Source organism: Hippichthys cyanospilos, chromosome 13 (assembly GCF_059441005.1).
Source record: "Hippichthys cyanospilos isolate Australia breed blue-spotted pipefish chromosome 13, RoL_Hcya_1.0, whole genome shotgun sequence".
Taxonomy (NCBI): Eukaryota; Metazoa; Chordata; class Actinopteri; order Syngnathiformes; family Syngnathidae; genus Hippichthys; species Hippichthys cyanospilos.
This window is the reverse complement of record NC_142381.1, coordinates 4,370,271-4,390,322: the sequence shown is the minus strand read 5'-3', so window position 1 is coordinate 4,390,322 and position 20,052 is coordinate 4,370,271. Positions and strand designations below refer to the sequence as shown.

The window sequence follows — 20,052 nt, the reverse complement described above, 5'->3', positions numbered from 1 at the left end:
AAATATTGGATATTTTTGTCTCTTTTCATCATTTATTCAGGCTGATAATCAGTTCAAAGTGTTGATTCTTCAGTATCATGTTTACATATTTTAATTCTTTGTGTACGGTATCAAATATTTGGAAACGTCCTTTCAATGAGTGTAATATTATGCTCATACTTATACATTGTGAAAAACCCAATGATGGAATTAATAGAATACTGTACATGATTCTTCAAAAGCAGGCTTCTTTTACCGGATAACACTTTTCACATCATGGTATTTTCTCAGCTTATGATGTGAAAGATGCTTTGTGACCAGAAAAACTTTCACATTGTTCACATTGTATTAACAAGTTAATATCTTGCATTTCTTGCCCTAATGTGTTTGAGATCAAATGGTTTCCACTTTTCACTGGAACTGTATTTAAATTCAAATTAAATCAAGATTCCCAGAAGAGTGAAATCATAGTCTAATCATCATATCACTCTTGGTCATAGACTACTGGTCTATGTGTCTAGTAAGCCAAATATAGGACAACCTCCACTTTTCTAGATGACTTTCCAAATGATTTTGGTTTGTCCTCTAGGAAAGCCTGTCCAATCAAACAGGAGTAGAATTGTGAAGGCGGCGATCAAATTGCAAAGCAGTTTTGGATAATATGTTAAATGTCAGTTATAATTCATATTTTTAAACCATGAGCCTTCTTTTCAGCACCGAGGGCACAGTTCCTATGGCGTTGGGAGTTGAACATATTCAGATGGAACTAAGGTCACATAGACTGACCTCTTACTGTTAATTCTTTCAAAAAGGTGTTTCCTAGCGTGTATATGTTCCCTTAAAGACATTTTCATCCTATTACCTGGCAGCCTTTTCTTACGGTACTTCTTCTTTCTCTTAATTGTGCTCTGGTACCTTCATATTTTGTCGGCGCTGTCAGGCTGAAGCGGACTTTATTTCGCCTTTTTTGCATCATGGCGTTGTGTGACTGTATCAGCTGTGCGCTGAAAGGGAGCTTCAGGCTGATTAAAGAGATGATTTATCAGGGCAAGATGTTGAAGAAATTCCCTGATCGCTCCTCAAAACGCATCCCCTCAAATGAGCTCTATCCACTCAACCAACCATAGAAACTACTCAGCCCCAAGACGCGAGAATTTACATTCATGCATGTGCAGGAATAAACCTTTTTTTTTCACTAAAATGTCATGTCAATAGAAATTAAAGTCTTTATATATCGGACTCAATAAATTTCCCAAGGCACATAAAGCAGTGGAAAGGTAAATGAACTTACACAAATGTATTAACATGATCGTTGGTGTTATTCCTTCATTTATTATACATAATGTATAAGTATGAATATATTTGGTCTGAACAAGTAACGGGAAACTAAAATGAAAAAAAATCTTGCACGTATAGCTCTCTAAATGAAAAGCACAGCATGCTTGCTTCTAACTGTTCATGTATCACTCAAAGTTGAACACTGCTGTAAAACCAATAAAACGGAAGACGTTATGACTATATTTAAACTCCGGGGTCTCAGATTAACACATTATTTGTGATTGTTAATTAAATAAGTTAAGCAGCTAAGTGATTTTTAGTTCAATCATGTAACTATTTTTTTTTACTTCTCACGCGATGCTTTCTTTCTGCCGATTATATTCAATATGTCGATTATATTATATAAATTGTATGCGTCAAGCTTCTTGAAGAACAAAGGCCAATCATGCAACTCTAAATTTGAGTTTGCCTCTACACAGTTAATTGTGTTTCACTTAAAAGTCCTTGAGGAGCTTGAAGAATGTACTGCGATATCGTGAGGGTGAATGTATCTGATTTTCCTGATAAAGGACCTTAAGAGAGTTATGTTGAGGTAGAGGAATTTGTTCGAAATATAAAAAAAGTCCTTATTCGCCAGTTTAAAATAATACATTGACTCAAATCGATATTCTACAGCTTTCAGCTGCTTATGAAATATGATTAAGAATGCATGTTTCCTAAAAGTACTAAATTAAATGAGAGTATGTGATTAAACGGTGACAAACTCACCTTTCAGTTCTATTCATTTTCTGTCACCCATCTTTAATCTACTGCCTCAGTGGTGGATTTCTAATATTTCCCAAGAAGCCTTTCACATGCTCCAGAAACTCTAACTTGATTTTATGAGAAGCTAAAGCCAGCGCAACTGTGAATCAAAGCCTAATATGAGCCAGAGCAAAAATATTGGTTGTTTCCAAATTCATAGGTCCGGTCCTCCAAAGGACGATTCGAAGACTGGGTCCTTCAAACCTCCTTATCAAGCAGTCTCCATTGACTGCATAAAATGCCACAAATTTTGATGGTTTTAATTGCACAATTGTATAAATTAACGAAGCGCATCCTCTAAATGCCAAATATGGAGGCCAAGGGACATCACCTCCAGCGCGACTAAATGGCAAGCAGCTATCAAAATCCATGCAACCTTCTGATCCAGCTTGCAAATCAGGACTTAGTTTTCATGTTAGTTTCCGACTAGGCTTACCCGTCTCCGTTTGCCTTTTACCCCTGCCTGCAGCAACCTTTGAGGGGGCTTCCGGTTGACCTTGGCGTGGGTTTGGGATCGGGCTGCCTGATGCGGACCCCAGAATCCAAAGTAGTAGTAGTGTAGCCAAATTCTGTCCAATCAGGAATCAGAACTTTCGTCCCGTGACGTCACTGGCGTCAGCGTCTTTGGCGGGAAATATGTCTTGGACGTATCGTTGCTCTGCACCAGCAAAGAGAAGAGAACCGACCTTCCAACCGTCCTTTGCTTGAGTGCCTCAAAGTAGCACTATAATAACCTAGCTTGTGTGCGTTTTGGAGTCTAAATTTGCATTTCGTACCTCGTTGAGACGCAGTAAAAAGCAAAACTGCGGGCAGGTGGATGAATGACAAAATGCTCTGTTGTCAAAGAAAGTTGGAGGCAGAAGGGTGAAATTGTCGGAGCTTTTTAGACTGAAATGTCATGTCGACGCCGAGATGTGGCTTGTTTGTTACCAAGGTGACGAGTACAGTATTTGCCATCATTACATCATAACAAATGATTCTGAAGGGGAGGTAAACTCTAAAATTTGCTTCGCATTATTATGTTATTGTGGCCCCATTAGTCTAAATACGGTATTCTGATTAATAGTATAAATGGAATATGAATCGAGCAGCAAAATCTACTTGTTTTTATCCATCTCAAGAAGCATCCATTATGCCGTTTGCCGTTGGCTGCAATTGGCATTACAATTGGCTTGGGATCACATTATGAATAATTAAGGACAGCTCGAGCACATACGCAAAAAATGGATTGGTCGGCTTGCTGCACTATGCTAAGTGCAGTGTGAAAGGTACTGTGGCAAATCGGCGAGGAAAGTATGAAGCTTAAACCTACTGGGAGAAAAATAAAGGCACACTCAAATGCTAAGTAATGCTTCATTGCTTCTCGTCATCCTCAGTGATGTGAAAACATCTTCCATCAACTGAATAGTCATTGATTAGAGAGACCTTTCTGAAGACTACACGACTGTTTTACATCCCCGTGTGATCAATGGGCGTAGTTGTTCTATTTATATATCTGCGACTGTTATACAATCACTGTGGACATTTTTTAGGTTTGAAGTGGAACAGATTAATTGTGTGCATTTCAGATTATTTAGTTCAATTGGGAGTGAATTTTGGCACACTTAGAGCGTTTATTTGACTCTATTTCCTTTTAAAGCCTCTTTCACTCCTCTGCTGAGACAAAGGCGGTGGCGGCCTTGAATCCTGATGAGTGTGTGCTGCAATGCGATCCCTGTCAACTGAAAGATTCCTTATCTATCAGATTTTATTTTTTTTTATCTATCAGATTGACAAAATTCTTCTAAGTAAGCACAGGATCTTTTTCTCTGTCTCTTTTTCTACCTCAATTTTCCCTGGATCCCTCTGAGTCTTTTTGAAAGCAATCATTCTGTATTTTGGCTGCATTAAATCCATGTGACTCATTAGCTTATTCCTGTGGTCAGCATATGGGTAAATGGAAGTGTGTCAAGAGGCTGGCTGCCCTCATGGCACATCGCGTGGGAGAACGACAGGGAGTTTAATGACAGCAGGCGTGAATTCTCTGCCAGGTTTCGCTTGTTTCGAACACATGCTAAAAACACATGCATGAAATGCATTTTTAAAAACCTATGAAAATTCAGCTATTCAATATTATTCATTTATTGTGTCATCTGTTTTTGTATGTTGCATTTATCATCAAAATTTAAGATTCAAGCTAAGCTACATTATGCATGCTCCGATATATCAGTGGCGGTCTTTGACTTTCACACGTATGCCTTCTGTGATGTCAGACTCAATTAAATATCCCTCAAGCGCACATCTATGCATTACTGGACTACACATGCTATTTTTCAGTGAATTTAAATGTCAATAAACCCGCATCAGCAATTAAAACTTGTCATTATACATGATGCTGTCAAAACTTAAAAGAATAATTATTTAAAATAATTTTATGAAGTCCAAAGTCACAGTTTAATAAGAGAACATCATTCTATTTATTTACTATTAATTGAATATAAACGAAATAAAATAACACAAACATATTAAAAAGGGAAACAACAGAATATGGATAATAATTGTACATATAAACAATATAAAATATATGTCATGTCAGGTTATATTAGGCCAGCAGAGAAGGCCTTGCTGGCCCTGATGCCCTGATATATATATATATATATATATATATATATATATATATATATATATATATATATATATATATATATATATAATATTCCTTCCTTTGTCCAGTTTGCATGTTCTCCCCAAGCCTGCGTGAGTTCCCCCCACACTCCTAAACCATGCATGGCAGGTGTATTGGAAAGGTAGGAACACCGCATGCATTCAAACATTCACACAGCTCAAAAACACACACGTCAGCTGCTTTTTAAAAGCGCTCGAGAAACCAAGCAGAAATTACCGTGGTACTGTGGAGTGGATTTGATGTTAGTGAGGCTGGCAGCAATGGATGACTGGGAGCCACTAAGACTTTGCTCCGCTGACATTATTCAGCCCTTCAAATGTTACACAACCATCCAAGTCGGGTCCGACTGTTTGACTGCGTATGTGCCCGATTTATTTTGTATTTCATTTCCAAACAAAGTATCTATTCATTGCTCCAAAGACAGAGAAGGGGAAGCACTTGCGCCGTTGCTCTCTGTGAGAGAATGTGGTAATCTGAGTGGATCTAAACGCTGATCCTCTTTGACTGTCAAAGTGTAAGAGGTCACACCAAGCTTGAGCTGGGAGCAGAAATCAGAGCAGATAAAATATTTGGGAGCTAAATTCACACACAGCAGATTTGAAAGGATCAACATTTTACCAATGTCGGGAAATATGGATTTAAAAAAAAAAAATCCAATTAGCATTCGGCATATATGTGTGTTGGAATGAGGTGAGAAAAACATATGCCAGAGTATTACTGTGACACACCCATATATATAAAGCCTCACAAAATCTTTAGAGGTATATTGGGGCATTGCCTATTGAAATATTGTGACAGCTGTAGTGCCAAATCTGAAGGCCGTCGAGATGAGCTTCCGGGCTGCAAATGTAGCCCAAGGATGAGGGTGAAGCCCTGCAAACAGTCCAGATGGGTCAGCGGCACATGAGCCAAATCCATCTTTAACCAGCAGGATCAGGGAGTCCGAACTCGCATCTAGAAGGGCAGGGAACTCTCTCACACATCCACACACACACACACACACAAACAGGACACCAAAAACACTGTATGTATCCGCTTACACATACTATAGAGTTTAAGAAAGTGATCTCAGAAATCGAAGTGAACTGCTGTTTATGTGCCTGCACTGAAACAGCTTTATAGATTGCATTCCATTAAAAAAAAAAAAAATCTGTGTTGCTTTCAGTGAGCTGTAATATAAGGGCATTTAATAAGTCTTTTTACAGACTTGTTTATTTTCATGTGGACTGAAGCATTTCAGATGCCAAGTTGGTTTCCCTTATATTAAGTGTATTGATTCTAAAACATTTATGCAACATTGCTCTGCATAACTGCTTTCAGCATATTCTCTAGGGAGATGTTTGTTCCTGTGAAAGCCTGCTTGTTCCTTCTTTTATGAATTGCATTTTTCCAACAAAGCTGGCTCACCCAAAAAAGAAAAAAAATAACTGTAACAAAATATTTTTAATGTGCTCTACCAATTGACTTGGTATGATGACTTTTTTGTGTGATTCTGAAACTTTTAAAGGGTTATTATGGAATTGACTTATGAAAGGTTCTAAGTTGTCAGTGAAGAGGTTCAGAAAATAGTTCTCGTCGTTTTGAAATGTGTGATTATGCAAATCAGCTTGAGCATTTCCTTTGCTGTGCACAGGAAGAGCTGAAGTATTAAGATGTAAATGCCAACAATTACAATTGCATTTTCCAAGAGTATTTGTCAGACAACTGTGGGGAACATTTCAAGAGAAAAAAAAAATGAGCGTGAATTGGTTTAGGGGCACATTGTTACCACAGATGTTCCAGTGCTGCGACTGAAATAAAGAAGCCAGTTTCTTTGCGCTAAAAAGAACTCTCACCCACTGAGCTTCTATTTCTTTAGTTCTGTTTACCCGGTGTGCGATCCACTTTCCAATGATACTATCTACATTTATAGCATTCACTGGTAACACCAGATTAGCTCGTGCTTCTAAAAGTGAAAGGATTTTCATTATATGATATTTCTATTTAGTAGTTTGTGATGTGGCTAAGCCAAGATATGACCTCAGGAGGAAAACAAAGGAAGGAAAAAAATATGTTTGTGATGTTGTCATATTACTATTATTTTTTTTAATGAGATAAAAATAATTAAAACATAAGAACATTTTGATTTCGTCCAGCTACTAACAGCTTACAACACAAATAGATCACACACAATATCAAAGAGCTGTGGGATACATTCAAGCGATTTAGTTGGCCCATCATAATCCTAAATGTGGAACAAAAACAAGCCTGAATAAAATGAAATTAGATTTACTGATCCTTTCTGATCTTGGTTATTGTTTTGATTTGCCAGTTTTGCTAAGAAAGAGAACAACAGTGCAGAAAATGATGTCAAAAGAAGAAAAACCCAAGCAATACAAAAACAATTTATTTGTTTGAATCAATCCAAGTGAACATGGTATAACTCAAAGGAGCAAATTAGACTATTAAAGCGCACAAGATATCTTGGCTCACTCTGAAACTTACAGTAATTCAACATTTTACCAAGGCCATTTTGAACAATTCTTTTACTCTATATTTGGGGTTGCATTGACATATTTTCTATTGTTTTCCTTTATTAAATGTGCCCCCGTGTCCCAAATCCTTAAACAGATAAAAGTGTGAATTGTCAATCTAGGCAGCTCAGGGTGGGTGCAGGTCTGAAATAAAAAATGCAGTTTGAAAGCTCAACTGACATCTGCTGTTGTGGCTTGAACTTTCTGAATGCAAATATCACTATAATCAATTTCAGGACACTTACAAAAACAATCACTCACACCCATATTCATACCTAAGTACCATTGCCTGTGATTAGGATGGGATGAGACAGAAATTCCACAAAATGAAATGTTTCATGAATTTGAGTCAATGGTAACAAGGAAACGTTTTTGGAATTAAAAAATAAATAAATAAATAATGCCAAGGATAGATTTTCCACCCATCTTCCTTCAAACCACTACTTAGGATTTCTAATACAGAATGCTGTTTAAGTGATTTTGTTGGTGCAGCCTCACGTGCTAAATGCACGAAAATCCTTGAAACACTATTCACGAAAATAGCATATGGCATAGGCATTTGCCGTATGATACAGACTAGGCAAACAGGATAAACATGTATTTTTGAACTAATGCTCTCCTAATGCTGATTTAATATGTGATTTGGGCTCGTTGTTGTTTTTTTTTGACAAACAAGCATCCAGCGTGGAAAACATGTGATTAGACTCCCTGTTTCCTGATACACGCAACACATTTTGTGTGTATTTAAAAAAAAGAAGATGCCAGAATGTAAAACAGATGGTATATTTGTGTTTAATCAATGAATCACCGGCATCTTTATCCAATTATAAAAGAAGGTAGTGACTGCGTTCAGTACCTTTGGCATTTATGGCAGTGTACGCTAATTAGCCCATTTAAATTGAGTAGATACGTTAGCCCATATATTAAGTGTTTGATGGGAAAAGAGAAAATATTCAAATCACAATAGGGTTATATATCAAACAAATTGGTAGTGCATACCCTTGAAACAAGCAAAAAACAATATTCTCAAAGTCAACATCAAACGTATCCTTGAAGAGGAACAATTGAAACTAGGATGATGTAGATGACTTCACAGCTCTAATAAAACGCATCGGAGACCTTTCCCACAATCATATTTTTCAATCAGTGGTAAGATGATGATGTAACAAAGGCAGTGGGGTAGACTAACAGAATTACACACTTCACTGAGATAAACAAACGCACACACAACAGTAGTGGTGCAAAGGCTCATTTTTGATCTGGGAGGGTGAAAATGTGTGCGTTTATATGAAGGCATCATGAGCCAACCACATTCACTATAACAGCATTTCAAGTAAGTCACATGTATGACAATACAGTGGGCCCCCGTGTAACGACATTAATCTGTTCCTCGGTTGGGGTCATAAGGCGAATTCGTCGAATGATGGGCAATCCAAACCTATGTTAAATAGTTAATGTGTTTAGAACCCCAGGTAAAAACATTAAAATTCTACATACATATTAAAAAGTGGTAACAAAATGGTAGTAAGTGCTACGTATGTATAATATACATAAATACAATCAGAAAACATCATAAATAAAAAAATATAAAAATAATTTATTTAGCTTTGAGTGGGGCGTGTTATGCCCATATTCCTTAATAAGGGTTATCTCCAGCATTGTTTCCATATGAATCATCTTCTTACTTCTCTCTTTAACGTCAATAGCAATCTTGGGACCCATGGCTAACCCTTTCAACTTTGAATTAAGCAGTAAAATGCAATATAAATACGGTTTTGTAACCACTCACAATCGAACAAAGCTTTACCGTTCCGCCATTATGAAACAAGTGAGGCCGACCAATAGCAGACCACCATCTCCATGAGGAGACACTGACAAATAGCAGACCAGCATTGTTGTCACGAATTGCATGGAAGTAGTTAGACAGCAATAGTAAATAAGTGCAATTACCTAAAAACGCCAACAGATGGGGGAAAAAAAACACAAATACAGCCAAGCCTCTAGGGTCATGACAGTTGTTTTGTTCTCATAACTGGGAAAATTTCATAAAGAGGGGATGAAAAAACTCAGTATTCCACGTCGAGTTATCCTTCCTCAAGAGTATTTTTGGTTTGTACTTTGTCTTTTTGCCTTTTCCCCACGATGACTATTTCTGTGTCTGGATGGGGTCCTTATGCCTCTCGTGTCCCGTTGATATTCATGACAGTATACGTGGACCTGCATAATTAGGTAGCAGGAATAATGTACCAGCACATCTCTACCAAATATGGATTAGAGGTCCAAGAATCAGAAACCTCCAAATGTGGTGGAGACCAAAAAGAACAAGCTCTTGTGGCTCAGATCTGGACTGCCAACCTGATAGTTACACCCAGAAAAGGGAACAGGAAAATCTGGAGAAGTATCAGGGAAGCAGAGGAAGAACTAGAGAAAAAATGAAGAGTACAGATAACTGGTATCAGCAGTAATCAGGACACTGGGAGCAATTACACCCAAGCTGGATGGATGGCTCCAGCAAATACCTGGAACAACTGACATCTCCATGCAGAAGATTGCGATGGTAGAATCAGCTGAGGTCCTGTGTTGAACCCTGTGTTGTGTGTTCAAAGAGAGACACCAGACACCATGCGGAGGAAGCCCACTTTGGCTGGTAACACGTTCTTTCGGTCACAACCCACAGCTCGTGACCATAGACCATGGGCAGAAAACGTAGATTGACCGGTAAATTGCGAGCTTGGCCTTTGGGCTCAGCTTCTACAAAATCATATATCGTACATAACATCACGACAGGCTGAGTTTGAGTTCAAAACCCCACATGCATTCGCTTCACTTGTAACTGAGTTTGACATTTTGCAGTTGAAACGTATATTCATCGACCATATCAATAGACTCTCCCTCTGTCTGTCTCTCTCTTCAAACAGACACACGGACGGACAGATAGACAGGCTGATAGTCTGTTGCACACAAACACAGCTGTAGCAAACATATGTCTCTGTTTTCCCCTGTGCTTATTAAGACATTACAGCTCTTTGCACCTAGCTGCACTAATCCTACAGCCTTATGCTTACTGGTACCGCAGCCAAGTGGCCTAATAGAGACTAGAGAGGCTTTCTCCCTCATCCCCCCGTACTATCGTACCTCTGTGTGTGAGCATCTGTGACTATGATGAATGGACAAAGCATAAGAGGAGAGGGTGAATGTGAGACATTGCACAAGTGAGGTCACTGTGGATAGAAAAAGTGGAGCGCGTGAGCAAGGTAGGCAGAAAGAAAAAAAAATGGTGGAAGGATTGCACACAAATTGCATATAAAAGCAGCTACATGCACTCTGGCCCTGTGTTGATGTCCTTCTTAGGTGTGTGTATGTGTGGGTGTGTGCATGTGTGCAAGGCCGAGGTAGGTTAAACTTGTACTCCTGAAGTGTTCCCAGAGGAGATTAATCATCCTGTGCTAGAATGCAGCATCTTGGTCATAAATCATCACCTGACCCCTCTCGCTCGATTGCTGCCACACGTCGCCGTGAAGTCAGGGTAAAAGGAATGTCAATGTATTGCCACTGTGAACAAACAAATTCTTTGATTGCTGCAGAAACTGAAAGGCTGACAATCAAGCTAATTACAATTCGCAAATGCTGCATTTAAATGATCTATCAAATACATTGTTGAAGGGGGATGAAAGGGTGAAGAATAAACCTTGCACAGCTTTCTCAGAAATGATTAAAAATAGGTTTTCATTGGCGCTTTCATTGGTACAGTCCATCTAACTACAGAAGGAGGAGAGCGTGCCTTTTGCATTGGTAAATCTAAAATCTAGCATCGAATTGAACTGCTGGATTTTGTTATTTGTTTGTTTTATTTTACTCTCGTAAATACAAAAACAAATACCTCTGGAGTCAGGCCAGAATTTTGAACCCTCAACATACAGTCACTTCAGGAGATCTCAAAAACAGCATGAAGAATAAGTGCCAGTACTTCCCTCTTCCACTGTTGCCAGGTAAATTAGGCTGTGGGTAACAACAAATCTATAAATCGACAAATCTCTCTCTCTCGCTCTCGCTCGCTCTCTTTCTCTCTCCCTATATATATATATATATATATATATATATATATATATATATATATATATATATATATATATATATATATATATATAGACAGAGGCTTGAATGGCACCTTCCAAGTACGACTAATATAACCGCGGCTTTCCGTGAAACTACAACCAAATGGATGGGAAGAGACAACAGCACAGTTAGTGAATAAAATGTAATTTAATTTAAGGTTTAGCTTGTGTAATGCAGTAGTTCGATGTCCGAGGAGTGCTAGTGACAAGTGTGTTAATAGTTAACTTGTCTTTCTATGCAATCCCCCCCCCCCCCAGAAAAAAAAAAAAACTCATTGCAATGAGGGCACGATAAGCGAGGTACAAAGTAGCGAGGGATCACTGTATGCCTTATCTGTATTGCAATTCACTTTCAATACACAATAACCAGCACTAATCAACACTAAAAATGAAAAAAAAAATATATATAGGAACATATGGAGTCAGTACAGCTTCTGACAGAATCCTATATATCTTCTACCTTATTTCCAGCCGCTATACTAATGCTGTAGAATCCACATGGACATGCCATCTATTGATGAAACTTTTATACCTCCGTGCTTGCATCCAGTAATGTAATACATGTTACAACTCAGCCAGATATAAAGTGTGTTCTCTCGGTGATGTTCAAATGCAGGAAATTGATTCTTTAATAAAAATTCAACAGCCAAGTTTCATTACGTTTCTGAGCTTATTCTCTTTTCCTTGCGGAGCGGAAAAATATCACAGTTTATTAAATTACTTTTCTGAAAAGTCTCGAGGGATGCCATCTTAACTTCCATCCTCTTTCACAAGGCCATTTTAGACTGTAACTAGGCATGTCTGCTTGGAAAGGCAGGCAGAGAGAAGGAACAAGTGAGTGCATGTAACCGAAGCATGGAAAGCATACTACATTTTCAGAATTCGATGGCTGCCAAACAGTTTGTGGTAATTCCAATGAATGCGGCAGGGAACTGAATGATCCCATAAATCAAGGCCGAAGCAGTTTGCATACAATAAATGGCAAGGCTGTTGTAATTTGAAATTACAAATGAAAGATGTGTGTTTAGATGCATGCATGGTTGCACACGGTACATGCTTGGACATGTCCGCGGCTAAAATGAGTAGGATTCAAACACAGATATGGCCTCAGCATTTCATAACACATATGTTTTCAAAAACCTGAGTGTTTTTAGAAGTGTTCAAATTATTACTTATGAGATAATATTCTGTACAACTCCAATAATTCAACTGGATTTTAATGTCCTTTCAGTCCTCAAAAGACAAACTATGAATTTTTCTTTCCTTTTTGGGAATATTTTCTTTTGTTATTTTAAATTTAGGAAGGGACCACTTTTGGAGCAAAGTACAGATAGATAGGAAGACAGACTGTGGAATTACACATTTAAGAAACATTATTTCTGCAACCGAGACTAATGAATCCATCTCAGTTTTGCTGACCTTACTAGCCGATACAGTTGGACGGCATCTTTCTTTTCAATGCTGCCTCTAAAGCACATTCCGATTGCACTAAGATCAAAACGGCCAATGGTGGTAGAGTTAAATTGTGCAGGAAGTTGGGATGGAAAAAAAAAACAATGGGAACAGTGCAGTGAAGAAATGCATCCTAATTTGTCTCCATCAAAGCCATTGAATTGTTTGTCAAAAGAAACAAACAAAAAGAATGATCATTAAAACGTGTTTTTTTCTGTCCAGATGTAGTTTTTTTAAACCAGGGTACCAAAAATTAGGCATATCTGTGAGGAAAGAAGATGTCTGGTAACCATACCATACCTTATCTATTTTCCATACGAAATGAGAAATGATTGACATTTCTCTTTATTGCTAAGCCATTAACACGAATGATGTACGTACCTGCCACTAATCTGAGACATTATTCATGAATTCATATGTAAGAAAGCACATACTGCAGTTTGGAGATGCAAGACTACTTAACAAGTACTGCACCCTTGAGCCCATAAAGAGCCAGAGGCATGTGAGGAGGTTGAGTTAAAACCAGTCAGTCACTTGACAGACAGATATACAGTTATAACTATCATCCCTAATATCATCCTACTGCGCCATAATTTGACTTTCAAAACCACCCAGTATCCTTCCTATAAGAGTCAAAATGAGGAGACAGAGAAAAGAAGGTGACATTCACCACCTTCGGATTTTAATATTTTAATAAACTGATTCAGAAATGGAACAATTTGGTTGCTAGCCCTCAAGCTCCAGCAAAAAACAACAACGAAAAACGGTGTTTGATATCCCATATGTGGAATTGTTTCCTCGTTTTGATATTAAATGTGAAGCCAACTTAATAATGTGTCTTTGTTTTTGTTTTTTTTAGGAATTCAATTTTTTAAAGAAAATATTCCAGTGAAGAGATAATGTGGAATTTTTCTGAGTGTGGTGCACATTATGCCTCTCCATCCTACTTCAAGAAAGTTAATCGGCAATCAACCAAAGTGTACTCCAAGAACAAGTGCGTGCATACACTCAACACACACAAAAACATAGTTCAAAATAAAAAGTCACTCAAGTTATGTAAAATACCTAACCATAATCATTGCCTTCAAGGTACAAAAAATTCAGTACATTTACTAATTTGTGTATCCCTATAAATGGACTATTTTATTCCTATAAAAGCAGATCTTGCCAATGTTATTAGTATTTGTTAAACCTGCACACATGTGAAATGTGTTGATAATAAACTATATATATATATATATATATATATATATATATATATATATATATATATATATATTAGTGTATATATATTAGTGTGTATATATATTAGTGCAAGTGCAGTTATAGTTAACTCGTCTGGCTGGCATGCAGGAAAGCTTCATAGCTTCGTAATCAAGGTTTTTTGTTTAATTAAAAATAAATCGGCGATGCAGTGAGGACTCAATAGGCGAGGCGCAAAGTAGCATGGGATAACTGCAGCGGCGCAGCTGGACATGCTTTTACACAGCAAGTCTGGATAACGGAAAGAGACAACAACATGGATGCATGAAGACTTCACAATGTTTTGTACCTTCTAGGAACAAAACTTGGAATACCTCACAATGTTTTACATTCTATCACAAGGCCACTCTTGCTAAACAAAACCTGCAAGTAAAAACAATTGCTGCTAAAGATGGTTAAGCTTGTTAACACAAAGAACGGACGAATATGATGAACTCAAACAGCTTCACTCAGATTTACAACTCGAAACTAACATCATATGAGCATTATCTCTATTCACATTTTAAGATAAAGAGCACTTCTCTTCTCTAAAGCTCAGAGTTCTAAGTTAATCAGTTGTGACACAAGGTTGTTTTTCTACTCCCATTACCACAATAATGTGTACCTAACAATAAGATGCTTCAGGGGTAATGTACTGTGCCACACAATTCTTAATTGTTATTAGAAAAAAATTGCCGATTAAATCACATCCATGCCATCAACTCCATTTACCAATGAAGCACAGAACACCTGCTATGGGCTTCAAATGGATAAAAAAAATCAACCACAACAGATCAATAGAGGCTTTGAAATGCAAGCGATGCAAACTGATTTTGTTATCGTTTTCCCAATCTTCTACAAAATCAAGTCAAACAAACGTTCACGCTCACAAACACACCGAAGGACAATTTTAGAGTATCCAATTTACTTACCTACTGGGTAAAAAGGTATCAAGCTAAGAGAGATTATAAATGCTGCCTAGAAAATACTAAAATTGACATAAAGGGTTGTTTTTTTTTTTTTTTGTGAAATGTATTGTGTATTAATCACGCCATGAATTAGTTAAGGCAAATAACTATGGTGACTTCACCAGCGTTTGCTCCTTGCCTAAAATGTGCAATTAATTGATCAGTAATATTACTCATTGTTGAGTTGTGTGCTGTTCTGTGTTTGGAATGTTGTGAGATGTTTTTCCCACAGTCAGAAAATGCATCATGGTTGTGAAACTGTTCATTTGTTACCTGAGGACACTTTACATGATTTTATTATTTTTTTTTTTTAAATGGCAGCTCAGCAGATGAGTGAAAAAGAAAGCCGACGGAGTTGGCCTGCACTTGTAATAAAGTATATTGTGACCACTATATTATAATATAATCCAAAATGAGACATATTGTTTTATGGTGAGCCTTCTTTCGGCGGAGTGTCTGCACAAACGTTTCCCGAGATGGATGCGGAAGCCACACTCATACTTGATTATGTTTAAGGCAAAAGCTTATACTATTGTTCTTGCAAAACCCTCCAATTTTTTGAACTACAGGTCAATTACTGTAGTTTAGGTCATTATAACTGCAGATATTGTCAAAAATGATGCAATTGTGCCCTTTGTAAATGTAAAAGAGACATCTGACTGTAATTTGGCAATAGCACAACTCTGGCTGCGCTACAAAAATTCAACCCACTATGTCAGTTCATTATCCAACCCTGAGTAGGCTCTGAATTGGTTTGGAAGGACAAACTGTTGACTGGGCTCTCGGTAAAACATGGGTCATGCTTAGTGTGAAAACAACATTAGTGAAATTGGACCCTTGAGGTTTTGAAATGCTCATTTTCATCTGTTTGCCCGTGTGAATGTGAAGTATTATATCTAGGCAACTCAGTATAAGATGTGGTACAAAGAATGGCACTGGATATAGCAGCCGGCGACGGAAACACATTGTCCCAAGAGGGTGTTTATTTGATGTGCGTGCCTATTTATGTGCATACAGTGTATACTGACGTGCTTATGCATTAGGGTTATTGTGTGAAGCCTGGGTCTCTAATCCCCTAATCTGCTGAACCCTGGAAATCACTGCAGTCATCTGTCAACTAGGTTGGAAAAGGGCTCAACACTAAAACACAAGCACATGCATACACACACACACGGTGAGAGTAATTTAGTCAACAGGGTCAGCCTCATTCAGTCTAATAAAGATTGATGCTCCTCTATCCAAACCTCAAAGGTGTTGTGGTAAAATGTAGACATACGTAACCCAAATAGAGGCACAGAGAGCAAGCAGAGAGAAGTAAAGATTCACTCCAATTACTTTCACCAGTACATTAAAAACTGCAGATTCTTGTGCAGTCAGAAATAGCATCTCTATAAGAGTTAATCTGCAAAATCCATTCCTGAAAATTGAATTGGAGATTTCATTTGGGACGCTGAAGAAAATCGCAAGAATTTCCTCCCTATTTGCCTCACGTAAAATGTCTCCAAAATGATCTCTATGTACTCCTGAGCCTTTGAGTATATGTGTCATCTTCAATGGACTCGTTCAGGTGAGCTTTCGGCCACACCGTTGTAATGAATATTTTCTACTGTTAATAAACAAAGCTCATTATCATTTGGATCAATATAGCTTGTTATTCTTAAGGAGCAGGACTCCAAAAGGAGGATTACAAAATACTGATGGACATGGTGATGGCAAGCAGCTAAGCTTGTGGCACATAAGGTTCAGCAAGGACACAGACTCTGAGAGCCGTTAATGCTGTGACGCTTGTGTTGGTTCTAAACCTCTGAGGTCTGTCTGTCTATATACATATATACGCACGCACACACACATGCGTCTTTGTGTGTGTCTGTTTGTGTGTGTGGGTGGGTTGATGGGTATGTGCCAAATAGGACACCCTGAGGGTTTGTCTGGAGCTTGTGGTTGACATGGCCTGCTGCTGTCCACTGTGCTGCCTATTAGCGCTCACACGTATGCTAACACATCCACAAACTACCCCCCCACACACAAAAAACAAACACAGAATGACAAAAGGTGAAAAGTGCTTGTCCAATATATGAGAATACTGCATTTCCATCTACACAAAATATACATAAAAACCATCCGCACAGTTTTAAATGCATCGTGATTACACTGGAATCTGCCGGCTTCGTTTTGCTTTCGAATTGCGCAAACCTATCAAAAGCTGAAGACAGTTGGACAGGAATACTGCAGTGACTAAAGGATCGCATGGACTCATGACAGCTTGATGAGAGCTAAAGGTGGAGGAGGCAAAGGTATCGAGAGAAACGGTGTGGGTTACATGGATGTGTGATCTCAGCAGGGTGGCTCATCATCTCTCTATGTTGTCATGGCATGGGTTAATGATAACTGCTGGACTATTGCACCCACTGGATGGCTAGCAGGTGGGACTTTTCTCTTCCACAGAATCACACCAGAAAATCATGGCACGTTATTGAGATGAAATCTAAACTTGCAAAAGCATCTATAAGCAAGTGTACTGCTAGATGTAGTTCTTGAACGATCAATTAATGCCCTTACACTAATCATTTTCAGTATGGTTTGTTTACATAAACTTCAAAGGCATCATTGCATGTATTTTATCACTGATCACCAGAAACTACTGACGTATACAGGTGTAGTGGCTGGGGTAAGTGTGCGACATAATTCTGAGTACGTGAATTACAGTTTTGAGTGCAAGGAAATTGCATTAGGTAAGTAGAAGGTGGTAAGCAGTAGGTAAGTATGATTTCAAGTATTGAATCAGCGCTACAATCATTTTACTCAAGTTTTAGTTGCTTAGGATTGGATATTTATGATATAGCATTTTGGTGTGGTGCGAATACTTTCATTTGTTGATATGGTTACATATTTTAAGGGGGTGTGCAGGTTGACAAAAGAAAATCTGATGAGTTTAAAATGTCAGACTCATAAAAAGAAACGTTAATGAAAACTTGTTAGTTTGACAGAAACTATAATAAAACGATGCGGACATGAGAGCGCTTTGGAGCTGCACGTAATATTTGCATACTCCCAGCACTTATAAGCCATTTCAAAATAGAATAAAGAATAACGCATGTGGAAATATGAGAATACATACAATATGGTGACATAATAGAGAATCTCATGCAGAGTGGGGGAAGGGTTGTGAGGGTCCCAGTAATGACAGGTCAAGCATCAAATGAAAGCCCATTGGTCACTGTGTCATGGTGACCCAAGAGCATCTTTATTACTTATAGATGCAGAGTTGAGGATGGTACGACTTGTACACTATGATATACACTATGATATACAGTATATATATATATATATATATATATATATATATATATATATATATATATATATATATATATATATATATATATATATATATATATATATATATATATAAATCTTGACAATTAATGCGCTATAGTCATATAAACTGGGTTTATTTATTTATATTTTTTATCTATTACAGTGTGTGTTGCGCGTTATGCTATTCGTGCATGTTTGCAGCCTCCCAAATACCTGCTTCGAACAAAATACCTCTACTCTAAGAAGAAGAAAAAAATGGCACACACAGCAGCGCATACAAGCAAAAGGAGCTCGGTCGCGGGGCCATTGTCAGTTAAGCGCAGTCTCGGCGTTCTTTCATGACCGTGAATATTATTCCATGAAAGGCACCTCAATGTCATGGCATTGCCTTGCTCTCCACCCACGCTCTTTGACACAAGATTGCATCCAGGCATCGCACGATCCCGCACGAGCATCCACACAGAAGCCGAACGCAATCATCGTAAGAGTCTTGAGTGTAATTTCAAACATCACGTACCTTTTTTTCCAGATATGTGCAGCGTTCAGCGCATAATCCTCCTCCTTCGGTTTTCAACTTTTTTTTTTTTCTTGCCGCCAAACAAAACGGTTTAACACGTGTATTTTAGTGCATACTTTTCATTGCCATGCCGATCCGAAAAAAAGCGCTACAGTATGCGGACAAGCTGCGGGGGAAGGTGGCCAAAAAACCTCCCGCGCAACATCTTAGCATACGCGGGACTCAAACGGAGCAATCCATCCGGTGTCAAAGCAGGTAGCGGTGGGAAAAAAAAAGAAAATGAGATCGAGCTAACTTTTTAAGATGGCCACACAGCTGACACACGCAGCAGTGCGCAAACGCTGAGCCTCCACTGAAGAGAACTAGTCAGACACGCTGTCGGACATACCGCCAAGACACATCAACAAACGGCAATGACCGAGGCTCGGGAACGCGCGTTCACGGTCGAGCCAGCCGTCATTAGTATTATCTGGGCATGCAGGCTAGAATCCACTCTGCACTCTTGGTTGCAGCAGCATCCTTACAAGAAGCGGGCAGGTGCAATTGAAACGCTGGAACTCTTGGTTGGAGTGTCATTCTGCTGCACTTGTGCATTCATTTCATCTTCCTTCGACTTACAACTGGGAGTGTCCGTTTATAAAATAAACAGACAAACAAATAAGTCATTTCGTCATTAAGAAAGCTATACGACAATATAGAATATAACAATGGAGTATTTAAGGTATGATATGAAAGTAGATCATACATTTTTACAAGTTTGTCAACAAATAACATTCAATTCATGTATGTGTGGAATTTGTGTGATGCGATCTTAAAAAAAAGTTGGTCACATTACATACACAAAATCCAAAACAAAAGTTTTTGACATTCTCTCCTTACTGATTACTGAGACCAACGTGCCAGTCTGGAGTGAAATCTGGGAGTTTGAGTTTTTGAATGCTGTGTCGCACTTTGTGATGCTAAATTAGCTACTGTGCATGTCAACATGACTCACGAGGTAAAAACAAAAAAAAATCCATCCCTGATGAAAATTGTGTCAGTTACATACATCAGGTATAAATCCGACAACCTAAGTCATCATAACCAATAGTCCTAAAACAATTACAATATTCCTAGTATAAACATTAGTAAACTTCTGTTTCTTTTTTTTGTCTATGCATATTTTCAATAACTTCTTTTGTCCATCCATTTTCCTGACCAA

At 38.2% G+C, this 20,052-nt stretch overlaps 1 protein-coding gene across 2 annotated transcripts in view; it reads right to left on the bottom strand.

The window, feature by feature from the left end:
• The window catches only part of tenm2a (teneurin transmembrane protein 2a), a 179,858-nt gene extending 160,620 nt beyond the window's left edge, over positions 1-19,238 (bottom strand). For both annotated transcript variants that reach the window (XM_088430698.1, XM_088430697.1), the window contains exon 1: positions 18,852-19,238. The gene's annotated coding sequence lies outside the window, so the exon portion shown is untranslated. The remainder of the gene's footprint in view (positions 1-18,851) is intronic.
• Between the last annotated feature and the right edge of the window lie 814 nt (positions 19,239-20,052).